At 35.0% G+C, this 22,752-nt stretch overlaps 1 protein-coding gene across 1 annotated transcript in view; it reads right to left on the bottom strand.

Annotated features, from left to right (window-relative positions):
* The window catches only part of TENM4 (teneurin transmembrane protein 4), a 2,722,049-nt gene that overhangs the window by 1,993,552 nt on the left and 705,745 nt on the right, over positions 1 to 22,752 (bottom strand). The gene's annotated exons all lie outside the window — the stretch shown is intronic.

The following is a 22,752-nucleotide window of genomic DNA, read 5'->3' as shown; positions in this document are numbered from 1 at the left end:
AAATGTTATTATTTATGCTGTTTGCTTTTTATCCTTTTTTCTCTCTGAAGAAAGACTAACAATTTTATTTGCAGCATCCTAAGCCACATTCAACTCACTTTTTAGCCCTGTGCAATGCTATAATAAAAGGAGAGCTTTCTTACTCACAGCTTCAAACCTCCTTAGGTATGTAGACACGTCAACTTTACCACTGATCTCTCTTATTCCCAGAGATAAATGTATTTCAAGTAATCTGTAGCCTAACTGATGTGACAATAATGGAGTGCCAGCAGGATTTTTTTTAATGGATTTGGTGTGGATATAGACTTTGCCTGTCCAATAAAGCCAGCAAAACCTCACAGCATGTTTTATAGTCAAGAAGGATGCATCTGTGGTATTAACAGTCATGGTACTAGCAGTGGGTACTAGTAGTGGTCATGATAGTGATAACAGTGGTGATACAGATGATAGTTTTGGTGTTGATGGAGGTATGATAGGGATGGTGGCAGTTGTGTTCATGATAGTGGAGCTTGTAGTAAAAGTGGTAGCACTAGTAGTGAAGATGATGGTGACGGTAGTGATGATTGTGATGTTAGTACTGATGGTGATGATAGTGTTATTGATAGTGGTGGTGGCTGTAGTGATGGTGGAATTGATGGTGATTATGGAGATTATGGTGGCCACTTTTGCGTAGAGTTTTATAACTCATGTATTATTTTTACCTGAACTACCTTATTTAACACTGCATGTAATACTTGATTTTTATTTATTTTTTATTTTTTTTATTTTTTAATTTTTATTTATTTATTTATTTATTTATTTATTTATTTATTTATTTATGATAGTCACAGAGAGAGAGAGAGAGAGAGGCAGAGACACAGGCAGAGGGAGAAGGGAGAAGCAGGCTCCATGCACCGGGAGCCCGACGTGGGATTCGATCCCGGGTCTCCAGGATCGCGCCCTGGGCCAAAGGCAGGCGCCAAACCGCTGCGCCACCCAGGGATTCCTAATACTTGATTAACAATACTTTTATCTCTGTTTATAGACTATCAAAGTGAACTTCAAGGGGCAGTAAAGCTTAGTGATTAAGAATGAGGCCTTGGAGACAGAGAGTACTACTTTAGACTTCTAGCTCTTCCCCTTCCTAGCTATATAAATTGCATAGTCACCCTGTGTTTTGAGGCCAATTAACCTCATCTTTAAAATACAGACACTAAGCATATTCCATTAAGAATTGCCATGAGAATATTGGCGTGCCTGGGTGGCACAGCTGTTTATGCATCTTAGCGTCACCTCAGGTTGTGATCTCAGGATGGTAGCCCTCATTTGGGCTCTATGCTTAGCACAAAGTGTGCTTGAGATTTTCTCTCCCTTTCCCCCCACCCCCCCCCCCGCCCCTTCTCCTGCTCACTCTCTTTCAAATAAATAATTTTTTAAAAAAAGAATTGTCATGAGAATATTAAGATATTCCAGTTATTTTACAACTGTCATGACATTTTGAGAGATTATATAAGTAAAATGAAATAACTCTTTTGTAATAATATGAAAATAAATTCTCACTTTGTAGTAGTCATGGTTTCCATTAAATATGTTTTTCCTTCGACGTGGATGGAACTGGAGGGTATTATGCTGAGTGAAGTAAGTCAATCAGGAAGGACAATCATCATATGGTTTCACTCATACCAGAGAATATAAGAAATAGTGAAAGGTATGATAGGAGAAAGGAGGGAAAATGAGTGGGAAAAATTAGAGAGAGTGACAAAACATGAGAGACTCCTAACTCTGGGAAACGAACAAGGGGTAGTGGAAGGGGAGGTGGGTGGGGGGATGGGGTGACTGAGTGTCGGGCACTGAGGATGGCACTTGATGGGATGAGCACTGGGTGTCATACTATATGCTGGCAAATCAAACTTCAATAAAAAATATATTTAAAAGATAGGTTTTTTGTTTATTTTTCTTTTAATTTTTAAAAAAGATTTATTTATTTGAGATAGAGAGAGAGTGCACATGTGCATGGAAAGAGAAGAGGGGCAGATGGAAAGGGAGAAGCAGGATCTCTGCTGAGCAGGGAGTCTAATGTAAGGGTTTATCCCAGGGTCCTGTGATCATGACATGAGCCAAAGGCAGATGTTTAGCCAACTGAGCCACCCAGGTACCCCTAGGTTTTTGTTTATTATTCCTGTATTTTTTATTTGTTTTGTTTTTGTCTAGAGTAACTTGATAAGTACACAACAGATGAGTATTTAACTCTAAGGACTGAGGAGAGTAAACTTGTTTTGTGAAATACATGGAGAAGGGTTTAGCTCTCCTTGGAAGAAAGAGTTTGCTAAAACAGAACAGGGGGAACAGAGAGAAGAAGTAACAAAATGGGGATAGGTTGGAATTAGATGTGACACTGTAGGATAAATAATGACCACTCAAAGATGCCTGATTCAAATGTCTGGAACCTGTAAATGGTACCCAATAGGGAAAGGGTGGGAAAAGAGTCTTTGCAGAGGTGATTAAATTAAGGATATTGGCATGGAGATAAATCCTAAATTATCTGCCTGGGCCCTAATGTCATCACAAATGTCCTTGTAAGAATGAGGCAGAAGGAAATTAGACACACAGAGATGAATATATAATATAATAATAGAAGTAGAGTTGGAGTGATGTGGCCATAAGCAAAGGAATATCATCAGGAGCCACCAGAGGCTGAGAGAAGCAAGGAATAGATTTACCTTGAGGATTTACTGAGGCAATGTGGCCCTGCTGATACCTTGATTTTGGCTCAGTGATACTAATTTAGGATTTCTAGCTTTTATTTTATTATTTTTTTAGATTTTATTTATTCATTCATGAGAGACACAGAAAGAGAGAGAGCCACAGGTAGAAGGAGAAGCAGGCTCCATGCAGGAAGCCCGATGTGGGACTCGATCCCGGGTCTCCAGGATCACACCCTGGGCAGAAGGCAGGCACTAAACCACTGAGCAACCCAGGGATCCCCGGATTTCTAGCTTTTAAACCATGACATAGGGATGCCTGGGTGACTCAGTCGTTGAGTGTCTGCCTTTGACTCAGGTCATGATCCCAGGGTCCTGGGATCAATTCCCACATGGGGCTCCCCGCAGGGAGCCTGCTTCTCTCTCTGCCTATGTCTCTGCCTCTCTCACTCTGTGTCTCTCATGAATAAATAAATAAAATCTTTAAAAAAATAAAAAGTAAAAAATAAACCATGACATAATACATATCCATTGTTTTAAGCCACTAAGTTTGTGGTATTTTGTTGTAACAGACATAGAAAACTGATGTAAACAGTAAAAATTTTTGGTGTTCATACACAAAATTTTAGAAATAATATGTTTAATAGGGATTTTAATATTGTTTGCATTGCTTTACCATTATTCCTATTTCAGCATTCCCCTCCCTCAAAAACAAAACAAAACAAACAAAACAACAACAAAAAACTTCAGTAAAGTCAATCGTGCCCACAAATATTTTACTCAAGTGGATTTGTGTTTCTGTTTTATATACAAAGGAATGCTAAATTGCATAAGGACAAGGAATAGCATCACAGAGATGGAGTGTGGAAATAGGAGTCCAGGACGCAGAGTGGCCAAGAAGATGAAACAACAGAGAAGTTGAACAAACTTTGGGAGAAAATACTTGGTTTCCCATGATCTGTGAAATGAGAAGAGGCTTAATTCAATAACTTGGGTGGTGGGGTCAACAGAGAAAGAATTCTCCTAAATGGTATATGGGATACATTATAATTACTGTTGTGTTATTTTTATTGCTGTTTGTCATAGCTCTGGCTGCTATAACAAATGACCATTAGGTCATTAGGTGGCATAAACAATACACATTTATTTCTCACTATTCTAAGGGACCTTAAAAAGCTCAAAATCAAAGTGCTGACAGATTTGGTTCATGATGAGGGCTCTCTTCCTGGCTTTCAGATGGCCACCTTCTTGCCATGTCTACTTTTGGCAGAAGGGCTCTGATGTCTCTTCCTTTTCCTTATAAGGAAATTAATCCCATTATGGGGGCTCTAATCTCATAACCTCATCTAAACCTAATTATTTCTCAAAGGCTCCACCTCCTAATACCATCATATAGAGATAGTTCTACTTTTCTTAAGTATTCGGAATATTCTAGAAACAAGTTTTTCCTGCTGACCATAAGTGACCTGGACAAATCACTACCTCTCTTTTGGGAGTGTTTCAAGAATGAAGAACAGAAGCACAGGGAATCCTGTTGATTGAGTGAAAGCGAAGGAGCATTCACAGGTCATTAAAAGAGTATGGGCTTCAGACATCAATAATTATGGATTCTAGTCAGTTTTCAAAATTTGAGTGTGCTGACTTACTGATGACTCTCACAGAAGGCAGCCATCACATTAAGAGGAAACTTGAACTGCAATCCCTCATTTTCTTCTCATTTTCATGAAAAAGTTAGCATAATGGGAACTGATAAGAGACCCAAATCACTGAAATATGAAAATCACAGAATTAGCATTTATCCAAATTCCTCAGCTGAACCTATCATGGAAAGAGCTTGTTTTAATCACATCAAGTTGCTGCTTTGTGACTGTGGAGTTTTTTATGAACTAAAACACCCCTTATTCTTCTAGGCAAAATTAATGGCTCTACCAAAGAATTAGATTAGTGAAGTATAGAGCCTTTGTAAAGCTCCAGGAAGACATCTTCAACATTTTCAAGTTGTCACCCCATGAAACAGAAACATCAGTGCAAAATCCTTTGGAATTAATCAATCTAATAGTCACCTCCTTCATGTTTTCTATTTTTGGACTCAAAATTTTACTCTGTTCAAAAGTTAGTTTTGTTTAAGATCTGGAGCAGTTTGCATGACCACTGCTCTTTCTCCTAGATAACTTTACGAAACATAAAGGAAGTTCATGAATTATATCCATGTACCTTATGTCTGAAGGCCACCGTCACTTTGGGTTTGGCTTCACCACTGAAGTTTCCAAAAGTTAGCTGTCAGAAGGTAGTCTGTTTTATTTAAGGTTTATTTCATTTTAATCCTCAGTTATATATGTGAAGCTATAATATTTTCATGGAAAAAAAAATCTTTATTATCTTGACTGTTTTTCTCCTCTACTATTTGTTGACTTACTAAGCAGTTCTTGCATTATCATGCAAATTTTCTTGGTCTCACTGAAAATTACATGTTCACTCTGATCTGAAGAATAAAAACTTGGAAGTCAAGATAGTGAACTCCATGTAGTCATGACATATTAGTTTGTCAGAAATGAAAGTGCAATTCTGGTGTGTAAGCCACAGTATTATATAATATTATCTCTTCAGTGATTAATAATATGCCAGAGTAGGTCAGAACACCTCAACAGAGCAGTTTTAGATTCTCTTTCCATCACACCATGCTATGGACACCCCAGCTCCATCCTTATCAACAGACTCATGCATGCCACTCAAAAGTTCTGCATGTGCTTTATTTCAGCTTGCTTTTTTTCATTGAATACTGCATTGAAAACATATGTGCTACTGTTCTGCCACATACTTTGTCCCCTTCTTTGCCCCATAAACTCCATAATCTAAAATTCTCTATAATTAGTCTCCAAGGTTAATTTTCAAATTCTAAATGTATCCATGTATATAAATGCAAGTAAAATCAATCTTCATTATTCATGGATTTAATATTTGCAAATTTGCCCACTTCCTAAACTTTATTTCAAGCCCCCAAGTCAACACTTGTGGGTTTTCATCATCTTTCCCATAAATGTGCAGAATGGTGAAAAATTTGAGTTGCTTGACAAGCAAGTTCTCACCTGAGGTCAAACAAAGCAATGCTCTTTCTTTTTCAGCACTTGCACTGTAAATATAGAAACATGCCACTGCATCCCCCGCCCCCCCAGCCCCAGTATATTTACTGCCACTCTGCGTTTTCACTTTAGTGATTTTTTTTTCTGGTAATTTCACTATCTAAAATGGGCCCTGAGGGTAGTGCTATAGTGCTAAGTACATACTTCTTAAGTATAAGAAGACTGTCATTCTCTTTGTGGACAAAACACATGTATCCAAGAAGCTCTGTTCAGCATCAGTTATAATACTATCGGCCATGTGGTCAATGTTAATTTGGTCAGCAATATATATTAAATGCAATATCTTCAAACAGAAACACACATAAAACAAGGTAATGTATTAATTGGTGACAAAAAATGTGTGTAAACAGAAGCTTGTAGGCGCCTAAGCCTGTATTTCCTCTAGGAACAATGGTTCAGGATTCACTAATTTAGTGTTCATGGCTATTTTGCAGAACATAACTACCACAAATAGTGGAATCAACTGTATTTATTTATAGTGGGAAATTTATCAGTTCTTAAAATACACATATTAGTGTAGAATAGGGAGGAAACTGACCTAAGAGTCAGGAAGTATTTTAGCTCTAGATCATTAGATGTGAAGCTTTGTTCTTTAAGATTTCTGATTGATTTCTTAGGTGTGCAGAATGATTTGATATTTATCTATTTGTGTTCAAGTGAAGAGTCAGGCTTAGGGTTGCCCTACTCCTCTGCTATCTTATAGCCTCCAGTCTAGGCTCATTAATCACCTGTACTCTGAGATTCAGGTATAATAACCCATTTAAAAACATAATAAAACAGAAAGAAAAATATATATGCATACACATAATATGAAAAGAAATAGGGATTTATTTGTAATGATCATCTTCCCTTCCATTTTTACTTTCTCCTCTAGTGTGAAAAACTGTGTTTAAACTTGAGTTTAATAAATTACTGCCAATAATGTATTGCTAAGTGGATCTAATAATATTATTTAGGTTGTTTGCATACAAAAGAACTTATTATTCAGAGGAATATACTTAAATGTTTACAGATAAATTGTTATGATGTTTGTTGAATGCTTCAAGATAATGTTCAGTGAGTAGGGACAAAACAACTTGATACCTATTGAAACTGAATGATGGACATATGGGATTGCTATTCTCTTAGGTCTATTGTGCATACTTTTGACATTTTCTATAATAAAATGTCGCACAGATAAGTAATAAAGTAAGAAGTACTATTCTTCTGTGCCAAGATCCATGCTTAGTTAGAACTTTATGTATGTTGTTTAATTCAACCTCTATAATGATTTTGTGTAGCAGATGTTTTTAATAGTTCTGCTCTCTCTATATATAGTTCTTCTTTAAATTAAATAAATAAATAAATATATATCCCCAATTAATCAGTGATAGCAGCTACACTCTAAACATTTAGTTTTCATTCTTAATTTTTTTCTTATAATGTATTATATATGCAGCTTGTACAATGATAAATGAATGTCTTTTCAATTTCCAATTTTTAAAAATTTCATTCTAATATTATAGTGCAATACACCTACATTTTGAATATATATATTCAGAGTCACTTGTTCTTTTGTGTCCAGTTATCAAAAGTCCCAATTCACAATTCTAGATTTAATATCTGAAAACCCAAATGACCAAAACAAACTTTGTTCAAGAGTTCTAGAACCGAGATCCATATATGGAAGACATAAATAGTCAAGAATGTAACAATTTTCTTTCTGTAATAAATTTCACACATCACTGAATTTAGAATTACAGTTTATTAGAGTTTGCAGTTCTAGATATACAATCTTCTTACATTTCAAGAAAATAAATCCCAGAGAAACAGAGTAGCTAAAAGTGGAGACCAGGTCTCTTATTTTCCAGACACATCGTCTTTCTATCACCTCACATAGATTAATTTACCCCATACTGAAAAATGTATCAGGAGTTCTAGGCAAATTTTGCAATAAAAAACAAATAAATGTGCATGAACACAGATGCACTACACACCAACACAAATTAATATAAGATATTTAAATTAACTGAAATGTTCCTTACTTTAAACCCAGAGTAGGCATAGGTCAGGTAGAGATGATTTTATCTAAAGCTGTTTGCAAATCCATAATTAAATCCATGCACACTGGCAGTCACACAAAATATCACCCTGTGATGTTATACTTGGTTAAGGATTAATTAGATTAAAAGCTTCTGAGACTAATTCATTGAGATAAGAAATGATAATTTGGGAGTCTATAAAGCAGAATTATCCTTACCATATTGCTTTTCTAAAGCAAGTTTTAATTATCTCTCTTTAGCCAAATGTAAAAGTATCTTTTTAGCTTAAAATATCTACTGAGGGAAGAAAAAATAAAACTCTATTGAGATGAAATATCTACTTAACACAAAAAAATATTCTACTATGCAATTAAAACATTAAATGTGAATAACATAAGTGAGAGGTACACCTAACAGATGCTGCGAGTCACTGTAACGCCCATGTCTATTTTCCAAAACTCAATCATCATTTACTAACTTAGATGAATATTTCTTTTCAGGGAATAAAAATAAAACCAAGACCAAAGCAATGCCAAAAACATAAAAATGCCTCAAAAACCATGTCTCTTTGCAATAAAGTGAACTGCTTTTAAAAATTATAGTGAGACTGTGTTAACCTACCATAAACTCTGTTGCACTTCAGCTTTTAGAGTTATATATTCTGCTCTATACTTAAGTTACAGGAGCTTCAAAAATAGCACACAGATAAGAACTAGTAGAGAACTGGCTTAGTAATAAAATTCAATAGAAAATTAAAAAGAAAATTATACTTGGAGGTCTAATAAGTGATAAAGACAAGATTTTAGGCAATCAGGAAAGAACAGAATTGTCAATGTATGGATTCATGCAAATTTGAAGAAAATTAACTTGATTCACACCATACATCATCATACATTTTGAATACAAATATACATGTAAAAAAAGTAAAGCCTTCAGACACTTTAGAATATATAGAAATTGTACTCCTACAATATTAAGGGTGAGGAGGTCAGTTATAAGGAACATACCAAAGGGAAAAAGACAAACAACACAGGAAAATACTGATTGATCTTACTGTTTAAAATGGGCACAACTCTCACATTCAAAAGTTTTGTAAATAAAACTGAAACTCACAAAATGAAAAAAATTTCATCACATGTAATAATTTTTATGTGATTAACACAAAAATTCCTAAAAATCATAGAGAATCTTTATATTCTCATAGAAGTACAGGCAAAGATGTGGTAAAGTAATTTGTAAACCAAGAATTATTAATGGCCAATAAACATTACACAATACATCATTTTGATAATAAAAATATAGATCAAAAATTAAATATGATTTCTACCTATAAAATTGAAAAGATAAAAAGAAAACACAGAATATTAAGGGAGTATCATATTCTCATATATAGCCAATGGAAGTTCAAACTGATCCAGTATTTCTGGATAAAACATAATCAGAGTATATGAAAAATACAATGTATAGCAATGTCAGTGTAGATTTTTTTCCAAAAAAAAAATCAAATTTATAATAATAATAAAAAACTCACCCACTAACATCTAACATTCTTCCTTTGTGTCATGCACCATCCTTAGCATTTTCCCTACATTAACTCATTTAATCACTTCCACAAGCCTGTAAAGTAAGTTCTATCACTATCATCCCATTTTACAAGTAAGAAAGGGTATAAGAAACCAGATCACGGTCTGCTCTTTTTCTTCCTTTTCTATTTCTAGCCCTAGCCTCTCTATTGTTCTGATTATGCACAATGGAGGATACTCAGCTAATATTCATAAACTTCATAAAATTTTAGCAAGATATATGCATACATGTATATGCATAAATGTCCATGTGTGTATATATTTACATCACATTTATACATACATTATATATGCACACATATAGATTTGTGCATTTGAATTTTATATAAGGGGAGTTTCCAGGTAGAAATAGATTCATGTATGTGAGATATTTTCTACTATATGTATATATACTAATTGTATGAATATTTTTGGTTTTCATGACATTCTTATAACCAAAGAAACAAAGATGCCTACTAGTTGTAAGATTTACCTAAATTCTGTCTTTCATATCTGTATTTGTTTTTTCTCCTATACAGTGGTATGCTGAAACCAATTAGCACCAACTTGTGAAAATCAGTTAATTTTTGCTAAATTTTGCAAGCCATTATTTCACATCGAGTTACGTAATTTTAAAATCAAATATAGTAATGAATACTCAAAACTCATCATTCCATAATAATTTTACTACAATTTACTATTATCTATGTTCTAGAAGTTATTTACATTTATTGTTTCTGTGTAATGGACATAGTATAAAATAGGACGACTTAATTGTTTCACTTTTTCATTATTTATTAATATAAACAGAATGTTAACTAACAATTCTGTCTGAACTAAACTTATTTTCAACACTATATATTGTCTATAAATATAGGCATTTGGCAAATGTCAAAGAAAGTGTTCTGTAAAAATCAATGGTTATGTGAAATATACAATAAAGAATATTGTATATGAAGCTATTTTTTATAAACTGGCATTGTATATAACAGTGAAATAATAATAAACATCTATATTATTCTCTAGTAAACTGGTTATTAAAATTTATAAGCACAGCATTGCAGCATTCTGCATTTAAAGCACAGTGAGTTCTAGAACTCACTAAAAATTGTCTCAAATTTCTTTTGTTTTTTCATTTTTTAAATGTATTTTGAAGTGTTTAAATTTATTTAAGTGCAAGTTATTCTTGCCATGAATATGAAAATTTGGAACACATTTTTAAAAACTATTTATAATATTTTATTATTTGGAGTGTCTTCTTTCATTTATGCATTACTTCAAAATTAAGATACACAATGAATGGTGTTTTGAATTTCAACAATATATCATGAACAGTTCTCTATGTTATTAACTATTCTTGTAAAACATTCTTTAATAAAAAAAATTCTTTAATGGAGGATTACTCTTTCATACTATAGATTTATTCATAATTTATTCTACCAATTTCAAATCGATACTGTTAAACAGGCAACCCGTATATTTTAAGTTTAGAATTTTTTTTTAAAGATTTTATTTATTTATTCATAAGAGACACAGAGAGAGAGAGAGAGAGAGGCAGAGAAACAGGCAGAGGGAGAGGCAGGCTCCACGCAGGGAGCCCGACGTGGAACTTGATCCTGGGTCTCCAGTGTGACGCCCTGGGCTGAAGGTGACACTAAACCGCTGAGCTACCCAGGCTTCTCTTAAGTGTAGAATTTATGGTAACATTTATAATCTCTCATTAACCAAAGACATGACCATTCAGGTCAAAGATGTTTGAAATCCATACATGAAGGCTGATAGCTACTTAAAATTATAGTAATTATAATTAGATGAATTGCTTGATGTTATTGCAGTTCCGTACTTTATCTTGAATATTTTGTACTTGTGATTCATTTTTAGTGTTTTCTCACTTGAAGCCATCAAAAGACCATTCATTTTAGTTTGGCACAATTACTAATAAATAACAATGAAAGTAAAAGTAACATCTGTACTTTCAACATGAAAGTGTCTTCATTATTAGCAGGGTGCAAGCATTGTCATTTCTGATTCTCAGAACTTGAGACAGTACTATGGGCTTCTTGATGAAATGAGGTTCATAAAAGTTCATGCCAAAGCATCACCATAAACCTCACATACAGATTTCTAGATGCGAAAAAACTAAATATATAATCGGGGATAAGAGGATCAACTGAAACAATAAAAAACAACAACAGATTGTGTGTTAGTTCTTTTTACACATTGATGACTTCCTGGGTTGAGGCTCAATGACATTGCTAGATACAGCTTCTCAGATACCAGCAATGCCTGCCTTACTCCTTATCCTTTCCTAGGATAACCTCACTTATTTTTCAAATGTCAACTAACCTGCATCTTCTTTTGGAAGTCATCCCCTGCCATTCTGTATACCTAAGCACATAGACACAGACACAAGTGAATGTGTGCATGCACACACACACACACACACACACACACACACACACACACACTGGAGCGGCGGGGGCAGGGAGGTCTTGTCCTCTACAAAACTTTTCCAGAGCACCTTGTTATGGATTGAGTCATGTCTCCCAAAAAGATAGGTTTGTGTTCTAATACAAATGTGATCTCATCTGGGAATAGTTTTTGCAGATGTAATCAAATTAAGATGAACTCACACCAATTAAAAATGGGCCCTAATCCAATGACTACCATCCATTGAAAAAGAAAGAAATTTAAACATAGACACACAGGGAGATCATTACATGATGACAGAGAAAAAGAAATGATGCATCTATTAGTCAACCAGCACCAAGGGCTATCGGCAACTCCCAGAAGCTAGGAAGATTCAAAGAACAATCCTCCCCTAGAGCCTTCAGAAGGACACCTTGCTACACCTTGATGTCAAGATTCTAGCCTCCGAAACTCTGAGAAGATAAATTTCTTTTGTTCTAAGTCATCCATCTTTTGGTACTTTTTGATAAGGCAGCCCTATGAAATTAATATATCCCTAACACTTTCTTCCTCATTCATTCATTCAAGCAAATTTTACTAAATGCTGACTCCATGCCAGGGAGTATACTTGCTTGCTTTCCTCCTATTCCTCTGCCAATCAGTATAGCCCCTCAGAAGAGGAGCTTTATTATTACATTCTCCAGAGCCTACACAATTTCACACAGAGAAGAGGTTGCTAATAAATACTGTTGATTAAATGATTAAATGCCACTCTTGATCTTTCACAGGGAGCTTCTTTTTAACATTACTTTTATCTTCCTAGTAAAGAGTGGTGTCCAAAGAGAACTGAGGGCTGAGAGATAAAGGAGCTGTCTTTTAATGACAATCACAAAACTATCCAAAGTAAACAACAGAATATGTGCATTTTAAACAAACGGATCTTAGAAATTTTTTTGTTGCCGTTATTATCATCAACTATGCAAATAAAATGCCATTTCTCTTTGATTGTCTAAATGTTCTTTACTTCATCAACATAAAAACAGCCAAATGGACTTTCACTGAACTTGAAGGGTATGTTTGGGAAGGCATGAGAAAAATTATAGCATAATAGACAAACTCTGAAGTCAAAATGCCTGAGTTTAAATTCCTGCTTAGCCCTCCTTAAGGTATAACCTTAAAGAAACATTCAATCTCTCAAGGTCTGTAGCTGCTCATCTATAAAATGTGATTAATGAGTATACATTACATAGGAAGCACATGTGAGGATTCAAAGAAATACTATATGTTTAACATAGTGTTTTAAACATAGTGAATACTCCACCAAGTTAATTTGCTTTAGTTCTATTGTATTACTCTCATTATTAATAAAGCTGCTATGTTTTTGTTTGCAAAATCTTGGTGCAAGTCCTTTAGAAATCCTTACTTAGTAGGTTAAAAAATACGTAAGATCTTAGAAGAAGAAATCACTTATTTATTTACATATACTATGCATATGATAATTTCAAAAATAAGGACCAAAAGAAAGATTGCTTTTTCCTTCAAAAAGGCAGTCAATCTGGCTAAGTATCTTGATCATCATTCAAAGAACTTTCTTTAAGTTTGAAGTCTCCAGTACATTGAGGCACATCACCACAGCAAGTGGTTGTCCATGTGAATACACAGATGAATCAGAGAGAATTGCCTATAAATAATTCATGGTTATACAGGAAGATAGAGATACAATTGCAGGATTCATTGACTCCCTATTTTCCATGGAAAACTACTATAACACCTTGGCTAAGTACACAACACACTTTATGTTCTCATTTCCCACTTTTTGGTATATATAGAATTGTAGCTCCCACATTATGTTTCATTTTTTTGTTGGTTCTGCTTTCCATATGCTTTGTTCTCTCTTTTGTTCCTTTCTTTAGATGGACTCTTTATAACATTTCATTTTTTTCTCTCTCTCAGTTGGAAAACTATAGCTTCTATTTCTATTATTTTCGAGATTAACTATATTTTTAACATGCATATTTTAAGTTTAATATTGGTAGCTGCAACATCCCCTGGAAAAATTGAAGGATGTGATAATACCTCAATCCAATTATTGCTATGTCCTTAATTTTAGGTATTCATTTCCTGTATGTTGGTTCTACGTTTCTGTCCCCACCCAGTGAATTTTTTTTATATAATTTTATACAGTCAATTTCAATTAAGTCACTTACTTTCTTAGCTCATAATTTCCATTTGCATCTTGTATGCTTTCCTGGAATTATTAATCTAGAATACATTCATTAAATTGTAAATAAAATATAGCCTTTAGAAATGCATTTATTGAAGTATGGTAGGTGGGAAACACTGTTTTTGTTTGCCCACAATAATTTTGATTTTATTCTTATTCTTGAATAGTATTGTGAATGCCCCCCCCCCCCCCGCCCCACACACACACACCTTGGGGCACTTTGAAGATCCCAATTTCCTCTTCTGTTCCATTGTGAATGGGGAAGTTAAATTTAAGACTATCATATTATCTTAAGTGATCTGACTCTTCTCTTGATTACTTTTAATATATTTTATTTATCCTTCGTATATTACAGTTTTCATACAATGCTCCCTGTTGTGCATTTCTTTTATTCCACTTACGATTTATTTGACTTCCTAGAGGTCAAAATTCATGTCTTTAAGCACTTTTGAAAATGATCCATCATTAACATTTTAAGCTATTACCTCTCTTCCAGTCTCTCTATTCCTCACTTTTGGAATCCCAATAAAATATTATGTTAGATCATCTCTTTCTATCCTGCATGTCTCTTAACCATTCTTTCTCAGTCTCTCTACATTTGATCTTTGTGCTACATTCTGTGTGATTCTCTTCAATCTGTCTTCTGTATTTCCTAAATCTCCTTTCCATTTTTTTTCTTTTTTCTATTCTGCTTTTACCCATCCAGTTTGATAATCTCTTTCGTTGTTGTTTATGTTTACTCTTGCTGTTTTAAAAACTTCCTTCTGTTTTGTAATTTGTGTTGTGTATTTTTATTCACATTTGTGGTCCATTTGCCAAAAAGGAAAAAAAAAATCTGTAGAAATAAGATAAAATTATTTCCTTCTAGATAAACTTTACTTTTGTTGTTGCCCTCATAGGTTTCCAAACTGGACAACTCTTATTTGATTTACCAGCTTATCATTTGGAGGTTTCAGAAGTACTGTAAATTTGAACCCTAAATGTGAATCAGGTCACAATTTCTCATGGGAATTAAAAACAAAACAAAACAAAAAAACAGAGCCCAAAGACATAAAAGTTTATTTTGTTTCCTTTTGCTGATTCAACAGTTACGCATCCACTTAAACAATATCTAGGACTGTCTTAAAGATTAAGTGATAAAATGATAAAAAAAATCTTGATAATACTAATAGTTATAGTAGTAGCAATAATAATCATAAGACTTGTTATGATTAAATCAGAAAAGTAGGTAATTTTTATTCTTTGTATAGTTATGTACAAAGTTTTGCATATTTTAGACAGTACTTTTTTGGCAAAACAATGAGAAATCAAATGTATAAATTATAAATTTAAAATGTCTAAATGCAGTGATTTTTAAAGTATTTCTAGCTGTACAGGTGTTTTTTTCTGTGTACGTGTGTGTATGTTTCTCCCAAAATCACCCATTGGATAACCCCCCTCAAGGTGGAAAAGTAAAGTATGTTTTTGTATTCCCAGAGGAGGTCAACATATTAGTATTTACCACATTACTTTCATTCACTGGGAGATGTAAGGGAGATAATTGCATAAGAGAAGACAAAGTCTCTGAATTGAGGAGAATTACGCTAAAGGAATGAGTGGAATGCAAAATACTTACATTTGAACATTAGGACCTATACGAATGAGAACCTTTTTTTAACCTAACCAATAAAGACTTTTTGGGAGCACATGAAATTTCTGCGGTATTATAACAACTCCCATAAAAATTTCCTATCAGTTATGAACTTATCTCTAAAAAAGATAGACTAGCTTGATGCATATTAAACTCTTAGGTTACATTTGCGAATATTTCTATTTTCAACTGTAAATAAGAATTCCAAAAGCAGAAATGCATCAATTTCTTCTAGATTGCCTAATCTATTGGCATATAGCTGCTCATAATAAGTTTTTAAAATCGTTTTTATTTTCTTGGTATTGGTGGTGATCTCTCTCATTCATGATTTTTTAAATTTGAGTCTTCTCTCTCTTCTTTTTAATAAGGCTGGCTAATGGTTTATCTATCTTATTAATTCTTTCAAAGAACCAACTCCTGGTTTTGTTGATCTGTTCACAGTTCTTCTGGTCTCTATTTCATTGAGTTCTGCTCGAATCTTTAACTCTCTTCTGCTGGGTGTAGGTTTGATTTGCTGTTCTTTCTCCAGCTCAGGTGCAAGGTAAATTTTTGTATTTGAGTTTTTTCCAGTTTTTTGAGGGATGTTTGTATTGCAATGTATTTCCCCCTCAGTACTGCTTTTGCTGTATCCCAAAGATTTTGAATGGAGGTATCTTCATTCTCATTAGTTTCCATGAATCTTTTTAATTCTTCTCTAATTTCCTGGTTGACCCTTTCATCTTTTAGCAGTGTGGTCTTTAACCTCCACGTGTTTGAATTCCTTCCAAATTTCTTCCTGTGATTTAATTCTAGTTTCAAGGCATTATGGTCTGAAAATATGCAGGGAACAATCCCAATCTTTTGGTATCGGTTAAGACCTGATTTGTGACCCAGTATGTGGTCTATTCTGGAGAAAGTTCCATGTGCACTTGAGAAGAATGTGCATTCAATTGTGTTTGGATGTAAAGTTCTGTAAATATCTGTGAAATTCATCTGGCCCAGTGTATCATTTAAAGGTCTTGTTTTGTTGGAGATGTTGTGCTTAGAAGATCTGTCAATTACAGAAAGCGTCATGTTCAAGTCTCCCAGTATAAGTGTATTATTATCTAAGTAGGTCTTAACTTTGGTTATTAATTGATTGATATACTTGGCAGCTCCCACATTTGGGGCATAAATATTCATGATTGTTAGGTCCTCTTGTTGGATAGATGCTTTAAGTATGATATAGTGTCCCTCTTCATCTCTTACTCCAATCTTTGGGATAAACTTTAATTAATCTGATATGAGGATGGCTACCCCTGCTTTCTTTTGAGGACCATTTGAATGGTAAATGGTACTCCAATCTTTTATTTTCAGGATATAGGTGTCCTTAGGTCTAAAATGAGTCTCTTGTAGACAGCAAATAGATGGGTCCTCCTTTTTTATCCAGGCTGAAGCTCTCTACCTTTTGATGGGGTCATTAAGCCCATTCTGATATTGTACATAGAAAACCCGAAAGACTTCACCCCAAGATTGCTAGAACTCATACAGCAATTCTGCAGTGTGGCAAGATATAAAATCAATGCCCAGAAATCAGTGGCATTTCTATACACTAACAATGAGACTGAAGAAATAGAAATTAAGGAGTCAATCCCATTTACATTTGCACCCAAAACCATAAGATACCTAGGAATAAACCTCACTAAAGAGGTAAAGGATCTATACCCTAAAAACTAAAGAATACTTCTGAAAGAAATTGAGAAAGACACAAAGAGATGGAAAAAATATTCCATGCTCATTGATTGGAAGAATTAATATTGTGAAAATGTCAATGCTACCCAGGGCAATTTAACATTTAATGCAATCCCTATCAGAATACCATGGACTTTCTTCAGAGACTTGGAACAAATCATCTCAAGATTTATGTGGAATCAGAAAAGACCCCGAATAGCCAGGAGAATATTAAAAAAGAAAACTAGAGCTGGGGGCATCACAATGCCAGATTTCAGGTTGTATTGCAAAGCTGTGGTCATCAAGACAGTGTGGTACTGGCACAAAAACAGACACATAGATCAATGGAACAGAATAGAGAATCCAGAAATAGACTCTCAACTCTATGGTCAACTAATATTCGACAAAGCAGGAAAGACTATCCACTGGAAAAAAAAATATAGTCTCTTTAATAAATGGTGCAGGGAAAATTGGACAGCCATGTGCAGAAGAATGAAACTAGACCATTCTCTTACACCATACAGAAAGATAAACTCAAAATGGATAAAAGATCTCAATGTGAGATAAGATTCCATCAAAATCCTAGAGGAGAACACAGGCAACACCCTTTTTGAACTTGGCCACAGCAACTTCTTACAAGATACATCTGTGAAGGCAAGGGAAACAAAAGCAAAAATGAACTATTGGGACTTCATCAAGATAAAAAGCTTCTGCACAGCAAAAGAAACAGTCAACAAAGCAAAAGACAACCTACAGAATGGGAGAAGATATTTGCAAATGGCACATCAGATAAAGGGCTAGTATCCAAGATCTGTAAGGAACTTATTAAACTCAACAGCAAAGAAACAAACAATCCAATCATGAAATGGGCAAAAGACATGAACAGAAATCTCACAGAGAAAGACATAGACATGGCCAACAAGCACACGAGAAAATGTTCCACATCACTGGCCATCAGGGAAATACAAATAAAAACCACAATGAGATACCACCTCACACCAGTGAGAATGGTGAACATTAACAAGACAGGAAACCACAAATGTTGGACACGATGTGGAGAAAGGAGAACCCTCCTGCACTGCTGGTGGGAATGTGAACTGGTGCAGCCACTCTGGAAAACTGTGTGGAGGCTCATCAAAGAGTTAAAAATAGAACTGCCCTATGACCTAGCAATTGCACTGCTGGGGATTTACCTCAAAGATACAGATGCAGTGAAACGCCGGGACACCTGCACCCTGATGTTTCTAGCAGTAATGTCCACAATAGCCAAACTGTGGAAGGAGCCTTGGTGTCCATTGAAAGATGAATGGATAAAGAAGCTGTGGTATATGTATACAATGGAATATTCCTCAGCCATTAGAAACAACAAATACCCACCATTTGCTTCATGGATGGAACTGGAGGATATTATGCTGAGTAAAATAAGTCAATCGAAGAAGGACAAACATTATATCGTCTCATTCATTTGGTGAATATAAAAAATAGTGACAGGGAATAAAGGGGAAAGGAGAGAAAATGAGTGAAAATATCAGTGAGGGTGACAGAACATGAGAGACTCCTAACTCTGGGAAATGAACAAGGGGTGGTGGAAAGGGAGGTGGGCGGGGGGTTGGGATGACTGGGTGACGGGCACTGAGGGGGGCACTTGACGGGATGAGCACTGGGTGATATGCTATATGTTGGCAAATTGAACTCCAATAAATATAATAATAATAATAAGAAGAATTCCAAAACCATATGTTCACATCTGTTTGGAGTATATTTGTTTTTATATTGGAGGTGTCATTTGTATAACTATTTCTTTTGCTCCCTAAATTCAGTTAATTTTTATATTAAAAGCATCACCACCACCATTTTTGCAACATTGCTTCAAGGCTCACAAGGTAACTTTCTTGCTAATCTCTTGGTTATTTACTAAGTAACAAGGTGTTCTCTTGTTTTACCCTCACAAAACTCTTGAGTAGGCATCACTACTAATTTTCTTCTTTTTATTTTGTTTTATTTTATTCCATAAGGGCTTCTGATCCAAAGAACAGAGGGTAGTACCCCAAAGAAACACAACTCCTGGTTCATTGTTGACCTCTAGGTATCTTTCATCCCCAAACCCTACACAAATTTGTCAAATGAAATCTTACGAGACTTATAGGTAGTAAACAATCGGTCTGAAGGGAATTGGCATTAAAGTTGATGCAATATATTTCTATTATAAATCAATTTCCTTGGACTGCTTGGTACAACTGTGACAGAGAATATAAGATCCTAAAATAGATGTTTATGTTTTATAGAAAGAAAATCAGCCTCCCCAAAGTTGTCTTTATCTCCCCTGAAAGATTTTAAACTTCCCTACTTTTCTAGTGCAATATTTTTCATAAGTCAGGTAATTATCTTTATCTCCACTATGTTTAAATTCATATCAATGAGTTGGATCAATGTAGTCATAATTGGCATAATGGGTTTTTCTCGTTGCCTTTTCTTGTTTATCAACCCACTCTATGTTTACAGACAGGTTCAAATATGTTTGTCTCTCTTTGTTGACATCCTTCCCTTATTTCCACTGCAATGTATCCTACATCAGGAGTTTAAAATTAACTTACTCTCTTCTTGCATTAATCCTAAATGAATTCATAAAAGGTAGCCCATCCCATATCAGCAGCCCTTGACTTTTAGTGGATGGGGATTAGGTATCTGTTGAAAAGAAGGAAATTCCCCTGCAGAGTGAGCCTTGGGGCTTCCTATTTTTAAGCTAGTGATTCTTTAAATATGTCATGACTGAATATGTAATTAGTTCACACAAACTTGGATTTTCTCTCACATTAAATATTTATAGTTTTCCATTAACCTGGTCTAAACTGATGGAGACAGACTTGATGAGACTACCTCAAACACCATCCCTCAACTACTTTCAATGCTTTATTAATTTCTCTTTTGAAATATAGTTCTGATTCTCATACTTACCTGCTCCCAAACCTCTCATGGTTCCCTGTTAATGAGAAACAGATGCTTAAAGACACGCTGTATCATCCCCAAACCTCCCCAGCAAGTAAAGGCCACTGAAATTCTATATAAAAAAATAGACAGTATGAAAAATTTTAACAAGTCATCAAGATATGAGCTCATGCACTTTTCCCTCTCAAATCTATATATGACCTAAGAAATTATTCTAGAAACTCAGAAATCATGTTGAAATAAAATGTTACATTTCTCTCCTCTGCCTCTGTTGCCACTACCAGTGTTTTTGTCGTCATTGTTGTTGTTTTTAAAGATTGTATTTATTTATTCATGAGAGGTACAGAGAGACATGCAGAGACATAGGCAGAGGGAGAAGCAGGCTCCTGCAGGACTACATTCCAGGACCCCTGGATCATGACCTGAGCCAAAGGTAGACACTCAATCACTGAGCCACCCAGGTGCCCACCACTACCAGTGTTTTAATTCAAAACCTCATCATATCTCATTTGGGCTATTTCAGGACCAATCTAATGCACTTACCTACAGCTTACTGCTTTAGCACCAGTTCATTTTTTACACTCTAGCCATTGGAATCTTCATAGCAGAAAATATGTATCATGTCCTTCCCCTCCATATCCTGGCTATTAGTCATCTAAGACCTGGCAGGTACCTGTATCTTCAGTGCCTGGCATGCTCCTCCTCTACTCTCATGCTCCTGCTGTGCCAAACCTCATTAGGCAACCTGGTAACTGACCTCACTGCTCTTTCATGTGTGTAGAACAATCCCGTCTGCTTGTTCACCAAGAAAACTCCTATTTATTGTTCAAAGTCTTGCTCTGACTGTTACCTCATCTTTGAAGTTTTCATTATTGTCTTTGTCAAAACTGAATTAGTCATCCCTTTCTCTGAACTATTCTATATTTTGAATGTAATTTTCACTGCTCATATCTCACAGTAACTTGTGGCATTAGGATTATTGCTAATTATTAGTCTAATTTCTCCATCTTGTAACTCATCAAGGCAAGAAAAATCAAAAGATTTTTCTGAGTTCTACTATATATCAGAACTTGTAATGGGGAGAGAACATAAATAGACAAAGCCCCTGCCCTTTTTGATATGATAGATTAGTGGCTGTATCACTCTTCTTTACTACTGTGAGACAGAGAAAGTACCAAGATATAGTTGTTAAATAAACAAATGGGGAAACCATCTTGTGAAATAAATGGATATGGTATCAACCATGAAGAGAATTCAATCTCATTTTTTGAAACCAACTTAATTATTTTTTATTGGAGTTGGCCAGTGTTTTCAGAAGCAGAATAGTAAAGGATGTCAATGCCATCTTCAAGCCAAACTACTAAAGGAGAGATAATCACCCATCTGAAGACTATAATGTGTTCTTAGATATAAAAGGCAGATAGGAAGACATGCCTCGGGGTATCTTACCCATTCTGTATGGAGCTCTCCAGAGGTGAGTTCACATAACTCTACAGACTCTATTATAGCCATGTCTAGACTTGCCTTGAATAGCTCCAATAACAGCAAATCCCTCACCTCCCATCACAAGTTGTTCCATTAACAATTGTAAATTTTTTAGCAACTGAGAAAAAATATTGCGTGTATATATAGAATTTCAGCAACAACTTGCTGTTTCACTTTTCTTGATAAGACTATTCTTTTTTTTCTTCAAGTGGATTTCCAATATTCTAAAAGACAAGGAAAAAATGTATTTCTTCTGGTTTTTGTTGCTTGCTTGTTTGTTTTTGAGGGCGAGAATGTGTGTGAGCATGAGCAGGGGGGCAGAAGGACTGAGAATCCTAACCAGGCTCCACACTTGGCACTGAGCCCAATGTGGGGTTTGATTTCATGACTCTGAGATCATGACCTGAGCTGAAATTAAGAGTGGGACACTTAACCTATGGAGCCACCCAGATGCTCTCATATTTCTTCTGTTTTTGACAAAACAAGACTGGAGGAAGTAGAGTTCATCAAATCCAACATCATTGTTTTATAGATGGCATATTGAAGTCCAGGAAAGAAAATAACCTATTCAAGGTGAGCTAGGTATTCAATGGATAAGCCAGAACTAGAACCTAGCTCTCTCCTATCTATCGCATATCCTTTCCATTGTACCATATCCTCAAAGAGCTTAATCTGAGCAAGATTTCTTCTATTTTTTTGTCTCTCCTACATTTTATAATCTCCATAGCAAGAAATATAAAAATTACTTTATAATTGCTTTTTGACTAACCAAAATTCAATAGTGCTAATGTATTGTCTGCATTTCCCTTATCATCTGCCCCATTCCCCCCTTCAGCTTGAACCAGGGACACTGTGATCACCAATAATAGCCCTTCCTGTTACCCTGAGAAGAGATTTTCTCTTTCTGTCTGGTTCCTGAGGGATTTGTGATGTGGACGCTGTCTGACAGTGGATTTTAAAGGACA

Source organism: Canis lupus, chromosome 21, assembly GCF_003254725.2.
Source record: "Canis lupus dingo isolate Sandy chromosome 21, ASM325472v2, whole genome shotgun sequence".
NCBI lineage: Eukaryota > Metazoa > Chordata > Mammalia > Carnivora > Canidae > Canis > Canis lupus.
This window is presented reverse-complemented; position numbering and strand designations above follow the sequence as displayed.